This window comes from Saccostrea cucullata, unplaced genomic scaffold (assembly GCF_032062105.1).
Source record: "Saccostrea cucullata isolate Sc308-1 unplaced genomic scaffold, CSIRO_AGI_Scuc_v1 ctg2239, whole genome shotgun sequence".
NCBI lineage: Eukaryota > Metazoa > Mollusca > Bivalvia > Ostreida > Ostreidae > Saccostrea > Saccostrea cuccullata.
In genome coordinates, this window is record NW_026936542.1 from 50,234 (window position 1) to 60,273 (window position 10,040).

Here is a 10,040-nt window from a genome sequence, read left to right on the forward strand (position 1 = left end):
ATTCATTAATCCAAACTCCAGATAAAAGCATTCAAAAATCTGAAGCGTGTCCAAAATGGCGGATGTCTCTGGTATTTCGCAATCGGGGTTTACGGAGGCAGTCGAGCGTTTGCTTTAACGAAAGTTACATAAGAATAAATGAAATGTAAAGGAATACTTGGACTGCCACGTCGTAGTTTCGTTGCAGTTCTGTGTCAAAGTTACGTCTTCTATAATTGGTTTTGGCTGGTTTTCAAAGTAGAAAAAGAAAATACTAAATGTGCAAATGAAATTCAATACCTAATATCTTTTGTGCATCAGGGAAAAATAGATCTGAAATCATACTTATAAGTAATATTTTCTCACAAAAGAATATCAATTAATATTGTCAGTATAAATCTTAACCACTGTTTTCCCATGCACATTTTTGTCATATGAAACTAATAAATAAGACAAAAATAAGAAAACGATATTTTAAAGATCGCTTCATGGAGTTTATTTTAGCATTCTTGTCTCAAAGACCTGATTCAAGCTATTGAACATAAATGATATCTGATTCTTTGACCGTCGTAGGGCGAGCCATGTTTTTCGGCGAAACGTTTCAACTTTTTTCGATTAACTAATCGGGATAGTTCACTTTGGGGATAAACAGGAAATTGAAAAAAAGTTCATAACCCTTTCACCGCTTTAGTGTTACATGTAAAATGTGTTCAATATACTTTCTAAACCTCGAATCATAGGCTATAAGAACGGGGTTTTTTTTAAATTTCATTGAAATTATCACAGCTTTTAAACAGAACATTCCAAAGAAAGGGCGCAAAGATTAACTCGGGCTATGAGAGAAGCACTGTTTCGTTAATATATCCAAGTAGATTTAGAGTAGACGTCCCGATAGCGTTATATCTAGTGCGTTGGAATTTCATGCTGGCGACTTAAGGTCAATCCCCCTTGTGTGCAAATCTTTTTTTTTTTTTTTTACTTTTTCCCGATTTTATATTTTCTTTCCGGAATCGGACGGAAGACCTCTCGTTGCTCGCAACGAGTTTCATATCTAGTTCTTATTATTCTTTTTTTTTTTTTCTTCCTAGACGCCAACTTTGAGGCCTCATATCTCACTCATTTCTCAATGGATTTTGCTCAAATTTTCAGACATTATAGATGGTAATAAACTCTATCTGAATGCTGTCTAACATTTCAAAAATTTACTTCCGCTTATGAGTTATTTCCCTTTAAACGAAAAATTACAGGCTTTCATTTCCAGATAAAGGCTCAGAGACCACAAAAGCTGGAGCAGAAATTTTACTGGTTTTAGATAACAGAAGGATTGAAGTTGTGCACATCGGTTTTTGTTTTTCGATTTCTGTATTCAAAATGGCGCTATACAGGGGTCAAAAATTAGAACGCCTACAAGAGCGAAAATTATCATATATTTTCCTTTTTATCTTGAAAACTAAAAATATTTTGTTAAGACATGTTGAATAAAAGTTGTGCATAATTGCAAGAGCTTTCATTTAATATCATTTTAAAGGGGCTGGCCCCTCAAATTAGGGTTCTACGGCCCTTGAAATTTTTGCTTTATAACTCAAAAACGGCAAATATTTCGAAATGACTGTCGATTAAAAGTTGTGCTTTAACATCTTATTGATCTCATGAAATTGTTATTTTGTTTGAGTCTTGTTTTAAATGAGCTAGATGCATGGCCCATATATGTACAGGTAATTCTTTCCACTCAGCACGTAAACACGAGCTCCTCATGCGTGTAACCATAACAAACTTACTATAAATAATAAACATGGCTACATTGGATGCTAATATTTTTTTAGAATAAGGTTCTTGAAGTGCTTTGTGTTTTTTCCCCAAATTGTCATGATTATTCACTGACAACTTTCCCTTTCATTTGTTTTTTTTTAAATCGTATAAACCAAGTCTACTAAAAAGGGAAGAAAAGATAATCGTTTCTTCTTATCATATAAAAACAAACAATATAGTGAGAAAATAAAACATAAGTATAAAGCATATACTATTCACAGCCATTAAGTGCATGCCTTTTACATTCACCTTGTTTGTTTACAATTACATAACGCACCTCCCTCGATAACGCGGGGCAAAGTCGGTCACCGGGAATCAATCGGCGTGTGATCCAGCGGCAGAAGGATAAAACGTACGCTGAACTAGGACCTTAGGTCCCCAGCGCAGTTCACGTCTCTCGGGTCTGTTTACTCCGCTACAAAATGTAGTGCGTTGCATACGTAAAGTGAAAAAGAATAAATCGTAATACTGTGAAGCCTTTTCAGTTTGAAAAAAATAACAGAAAATTTATTTTTGTCAAGGGAATAACCATCTGTGATGGGTATTAGAAAACAAAGAGGGGAAGGGGGGTTGCTGAGCAACATTAACTTCAATATTATAAGATATATGATATATTAGAGTTTAACATTTATGGATTATGTTGGGTGACCTGTGGTCTCCCCAATGATTTTATTATTCCATGTAAGGTTAAAGTATCTATATAACACAGTGCCTAACCTCTGATCTCCTTACTAATAGTGAGCGACTCAGAGTAAACACATACGTCCAGTCTCTGCATTCGCAGATCTCTAACAAGCGGGGGGTGGGTGAAGATTTTGCCCCCTACCACCCCCTTTTCATTTCGCTCGGACTTTTCACCAATCCTTTAACATAATGGAATAATTATTTGTTAATAAATTATTTAATCTCTCTTTTGTCTTCCTTATGAGGTCATGCTTAAATAGGCGACATCATCACTTTAACACTCTTTGCCGGAAATCCCGGATTTTTATTTATCTTACAAAGAAGATGTACACCCTGTATTACAAAGTTTGGGGCTGCTTGGAGTTCTCCTCCCCTTTCCCTGGAATTAACACATCAAATTCATAAACCCATCAAAACTACATTAAAAAAAGGAAATAAAATTTATAAAATGCACCTGTTGTTATTTAACTTTGGGATACATGTTGGCATACTGTATTTGAAGACAAGCAAGTTGACTAATCCTCCAAATTCCAATTACATACATGTACATTTAGAGAATTCGAAGAAATTGTGCACTTTTTCCTTACAAAAATTAGGGTCGCTATTCTTTTTTGAGAGGATTTGACAAATAATTCTACACATACCATGATTTTAAATTATTGCCTACTTACAACTTTCAATAACATCGTAATAATGTACAACATAAGATTACCTTTGTCATATTCATATACTGCAAATTGTGAAGTATGAAATCCTTACTGATGGACAATATAAGACTTCCGTTTGTTTCCATAATCTTTTTTGCGAATACCACAGGTAATAAAAAGTTAATGAGACCAGAAGTCACTTTATATCGCACATCTTTAGGGCGACCATAGGTCACCTTATATTGTACATCAAAAGGGAGACCAGATGTCATCTTCCGTTCTACATCATATGGGGGACCAGAGGCCACCTGATTTTGTACATCAGTAGGGGGACCAGAAGTAACCTTATATTGTATATCAGTAGGGGGACCATAGGATACCTTATATTGTACATCAGTAGGGGGACCAGGGATCACATTATATTGTACATAAGTAGGGGGACCAGAAGTCACCTTAAATTGAATAACAGTAGGGGGACCAGAGAAAACCTTATAATGCACTTTATATAAGAAGGAGGAACAAAAGTTATCTTATACTCTAAATAAGTAGGGAGACCAGTAATCATCTTATTTGTACATCAGTAGGGGGCCCAGAGGACACCTTATATTGAACATCAGTAGGGGACATCATTAGAGGGACCAGAGGTCACCTTATATTGTACATCAGTAGGGGGATCTGTGATCATCTTATATTAAACATCAGTAGGGGACCACCGGACACCTAATGTTATACTTTAGATCAATAGGGGGACCAGAGGCCACCTTATATTGTACATCAGGAGGGGGCATCAGTAGGGGACCTAGAGGACACCTTATATTTAACATCAGTAGGGGACATCAGTAGGGGGACCAGATGTCACCTTATATTGTGCATCAGTAGGGGACCTGTGGTCACCTTATATTGAACATCAGTAGGGGACCAGAGGACACTTAATATTACACTTTACATCAATAGGGGGACCAGAGGTAACCCTGTATTTTACATCGGTAGGGGGACCAGAGGTCACTTTATATTGAACATCAGTAGGGGACCAGAGAACACTTAATATTACACTTTACATCAATAGGGGGACCAGAGGTAACCCTGTATTGTGCATCAGAAGGGGGAACAGAGGTCACCTCATATTGTACATAAGTAGGGAACATCAGTAGGGGGACCAGAGAACACCTAATATTACACTTTAGATCAATAGGGGGGCCAGAGGGCACCTTATATTGTACATTAGTAGGGGACATCAGTAGGGGGACTAGAGGTCACCTTATATTGTATATCAATAGGGGGACCAGAGGTAACCTTATATTGTACATCAGTAGGGGGGCCAGAGGATACCATATATCGTCCATTGGTAGGGGGAGCAGAGGTCACCTTATATTGTGCATCAGTAGGGGGGCATCAGTAGGGGACCCAGAGGACACCTTATATTTAACATCAGTAGGGGACTTCAGTAGGGGGACCAGAGGTCACCTTTTATTGTACATCAGTAGGGGACCTGTGGTCACCTTATATTGAACATCAGTAGGGGACCTGAGGACACTTAATATTACACTTTACATCAATAGGGGTACCAGAGGTAACCCTGTATTGTACATCAGTAGGGGGACCAGAGGCCACTTTCTATTGTACATCAGTAGGGGGACCAGAGGACACCTTATATTGTACATCAGTACGGGGACCAGAGGACACTAATATTACACTTTAGATCAATAGGGGGAGCAGAGGGCACCTTATATTGTACATCAGTAGGGGATATCAGTAGGTTACCTTATATTGTATATCAATAGGGGGACTAGAGGTAACCTAATACTGTACATGAGTAGGAGGACCAGAAGACACCATTTATCGTACACTGGTAGGGGGACTAGAGGTCACCTTATATTGTACATCAGTAGGGGGACTAGAAGACACCTTATAATGTACATCAGTAGGGGGACCAGAGGACACTTTATATTGTACATCGGTAGGGGGACCAGAGGACACCGAATATTACACTTTAGATCAATAGGGGGACCAGAGGGCACCTTATATTGTACATCAGTAGGGGGACTAGAGGTCACCTTATATTGTATATATATAGGGGGACCAGAGGTAACCTTATATTGTACATCAGTAGGGGGACCAGAGGACACCTTATATTGTACATCAGTAGGGGACATCATTAGGGGGCCCAGAGGTCACCTTATATTGTACATCAGTAGGGGGATCTGTGGTCATCTTATATTGAACATCAGTAGGGGACCAGAAGACACCTAATGTTATACTTTAGATCAATAGGGGGACCAGAGGCCACCTTATATTGTACATCAGGAGGGGGCATCAGTAGGGGACCTAGAGGACACCTTATATTTAACATCAGTAGGGGACATCAGTAGGGGGACCAGATGTCACCTTATATTGTGCATCAGTAGGGGGACATCAGTAGGGGACCCAGAGGACACCTTATATTTAACATCGGTAGGGGACTTCAGTAGGGGGACCAGAGGTCACCTTTTATTGTACATCAGTAGGGGACCTGTGGTCACCTTATATTGAACATCAGTAGGGGACCTGAGGACACTTAATATTACACTTTACATCAATAGGGGTACCAGAGGTAACCATGTATTGTACATCAGTAGGGGGACCAGAGGCCACTTTCTATTGTACATCAGTAGGGGGACCAGAGGATACCTTATATTGTACATCAGTATGGGGACCAGAGGACACCTAATATTATACATTAGATCAGTAGGGGGACCAGAGGGCACCTTATATTGTACATCTGTAGGGGACAGCAGTAGAGGGACTAGAGGTTACCTTATATTGTATATCAATAGGGGGACCAGAGGTAACCTTATACTAGTATTGTACATCAGTAGGAGGACCAGAGGACACCATTTATCGTACACTGGTAGGGGGACTAGAGGTCACCTTATGTTGTACATCAGTAGGGGGACTAGAAGACACCTTATAATGTACATCAGTAGGGGGACCAGAGGACACTTTATATTGTACATCAGTAGGGGGACCAGAGGACACCTAATATTACACTTTAGATCAATAGGGGGACCAGAGGGCACCTTATATTGTACATCAGTAGGGGGACTAGAGGTCACCTTATATTGTATATATATAGGGGGACCAGAGGTAACCTTATATTGTACATCAGTAGGGGGACCAGAGGACACCTTATATTGTACATCAGTAGGGGACATGCTTTGGGGGACCAGAGGTCACCTTATATTGTAAATCAGTAGGGGGACCAGTGGTCATCTTATATTGAACATCAGTAGGGGACCACCGGACACCTAATGTTATACTTTAGATCAATAGGGGGACCAGGGGCCACCTTATATTGTACATCAGGAGGGGGCATCAGTAGGGGACCTAGAGGACACCTTATATTTAACATCAGTAGGGGACATCAGTAGGGGGACCAGAGGTCACCTTATATTGTTCATCAGTAGGGGACCTGTGGTCACCTTATATTGAACATCAGTAGGGGACCAGAGGACACCTTAATATTATACAATTATTGCTGTGTTTTGAGGTCAATACAATGATTTAGCCATCTGAGGAGTACAATATTCACCGAGCCCGGAGGGCGAGGTGAATATTGTACTTCGAAGATGGCTAAATCATTGTATTGACCGAAAAAAAACAGCAATAATTGTTTTATTATATGATTCACTAATAAAATGATAAAACCCATTACTTGTTTGCATTGAATCAAGTCCTATCCAAATACAATTAAGAGAGAAGCAGAATTGAAATGTTAATCAACCTTACAGGTCGTTTTTTTAAAGTTTTTTTTTCATCAGTTTTAGTTGCCATGAAAAAAAAATTATGTCAGTCTTTTTTCTAGGATAGATTTTTAAAGGAAGGAGTATTATCAGGGAAAACTGACTGCCAAAAAGTAAAAATTGTTGTTCAGTAAAAGTGTTGGAGGAGTGTCCCTGCATCTCCTCTTACCACCCTCACCCGAAAATATATATTCGCTTATGTTTTCTTCACATGAAAAAAAAGTTATAGTAGTTTAAATAGCTTTCCAAATCAATTTGTATCCATTTGGAATATCCCGATCTATTTTTAGATCAATGTAGAGAAAATAAATCCTTGTATTGACCTGGAACGTCACGTGCAGGTCAATACAACGTAATATTTTTCTAACATAGTTGGATCTCAGCCAATCAGAGAGATGGAAATTATTCAATCATATAATAATACACTTTATATCAATAGGGGGACCAGAGGTAACCCTGTATTGTACATCATTAGGGGGACCAGAGGTCACCTTATATTGTACATTAGTAGGGGGACCAGAGGACACCTATTATTACACTTTAGATAAATAGGGGGACCAGAGGGCACTTTATATTGTACATTAGTAGGGGACATCAGTAGGGGGACTAGAGGTCACCTTATATTACTGTAAACCAACTATTATTCGCGTCATCTTTTATTCGCGATTTGTCAGCTTAAAATCAATCCGCGACGACTAATTTCCGCGACCGAAGAAACATTTCCTACAAATCCTTAGCAAAATGAATGGTTTGCAGCGATTAATATTCGCGAGTTAAAGGAGGTCGCGGAACTCGCGGATATTTCTCGCACGCGAATAAAAGTTGGTTTACAGTATATATCAATAGGGGGACCACAGGTAACCTTATATTGTACATCAGTAGGAGGGCGAGAGGACACCATATATCCTACATTGGTAGGGGGACTAGGGGTCACCTTATATTGTACATCAGTAGGGGGACATCAGTAGGGGACCCAGAGGACACCTTATATTTAACATCAGTAGGGGACTTCAGTAGGGGGACAAGAGGTCACCTTTTATTGTACATCAGTAGGGGACCCGTGGTCACCTTATATTGAACATCAGTAGGGTACCTGAGGACACTTAATATTACACTTTACATCATTAGGGGTACCAGAGGTAACCCTGTATTGTACATCTGTAGGGGGACCAGAGGTCACCTTATATTGTACATCAGTAGGGGGACTAGAGGACACCATATATCACACATCAGTAGGGGGACCAGGGGTCACCTTATATTGTACATAAGTAAGGGGACCAAAGGACACCTATATTGTACATCAGTTGTGGAACCAGGGGACTTCTTTTATTGTGCACCAGTAGGGAGACCTGGGGACATCTTATATTGTACATCAGTAGGGGGACCAGGGATCATCTTACATTGTACATCAGTAGGGAGACCAGAGGACACCTTATATTATACATCAGTATTGGGACCAGAGGTCATCTTATATTGTACATCACTAGGGGTACCATAGGACACCTTATATTGTACAACAGCAGGGTGACCAGGGGACATCTTATATTGTTCATAAGTTTGGGACATCAGTAGCGGGACCAGACACCTTATATTATTCATCAGTAGTGTTACCAGGGGTTTCTTATTTTGTACACCAGAAGGGTGACCAGAGGTCACCTTATATTGTACATCAGTAGTGAGACCATAGGACACCTTTTATGTACATCAGTAGGGGGAACAGAGGTCACCTCATATTGTACATACGTAGGAAACATCAGTAGGGGGACCAGGGGTCACCTTTTATTTTACAACAGTAGGGGGACCAGGGGTCACCTTATATAGTACAACAGTAGGGGGCCAGGGGTTACCTTATATTGTACAACATTAGGAGGACAAGTAGGGGGACCAGAGGTCACTTTTTATTGTACATCAGTAGGGGGACTGAGCCTTCAGTCCAGTTTTGACGTTCGTTACTGGGTGGACCAGAAGTAAACTAATATTGTACATCAATAAATTGACCAAAGGTCACCTTATATGTTATTTCATTATGGAGACTGATGGTCATCTTTATATTGTACAACAGAAAGGGGACCATAGGTCACCTTATACTGTACAAGAGCAGACATCAGGTTATATTGTACATCATAAGGGGAAACGGAGGTCACCTTATACATCAATAGGGGGTCAGATGTCACCCTTTGTTGTAGATCATTATTAGGACCTTAGGTCACTCTATATTTTACATCACAAGGGGGACCAGAGGTCACCTTGTAGTGTACATAAATAGGGAGACCAGTGGTCCCCTTTGTTGTACATTTTTAAAGAAATCAGACATAAAAAATATTATATGAATGCAGAGAGATAAGGCATCAACGATTCTAGACCCGTCTTGAACAACAGACACATAAAAAGAAAACAAGGGCGGGCCAGTGGGTACAGATAAAATGCATATTAACGAGATGCTAGAGGTTCACTTTAGAACACGACTAGAGGCCTATGGATCTTATAGGTCATTTGAACATCTTGTAAAACTTTAAAACTTTCATTTCAAATAAGCGGTAATAATTAGCAATAATTAGTAGTGCTAATTGATCACGAATTTCAAAACTTTGGAGAGAATACCCTTCCTCATCACAACTTTGCATGTACTAATTAGTTTGTTTAATATCCAGGGGCAGAGGGAAATATTTTCAATGAATAAATGCATTTCATAATTATTATTATTGTCGTTATGGGTATTTCCTGTGTGAACAGAGTGGTGGATCTGTGTGGTTTTTATGTCACGTGACATGGTCATATAAATAGCAGGTGCGTGCTTAAAAAGTTACTCTACCGCTCGTACAGAACGTGTAAGGAATGGAAACCAGTAAATTAGGCTCACACACACACACACACACACATATGTATGTATATAAGTATCATTTAATGATTAAAAATAACGTGTATTGAAATGAATACAAATGTGTTAAATTTGTAATAAACGTTCTGACGAGCAGCATTACATACATATGAGTTGATTATTCTTTCAATACAGGATAAAAAGTATAATTAATTTATATTCGGACAAACGAAGTTAGAGAAATTATAAATTAACATAAATTTTATAGCCCTGTCCTAACCCCAGGGCCCCTGACCCTGGGACAATGAATTTCACAATTTTGGT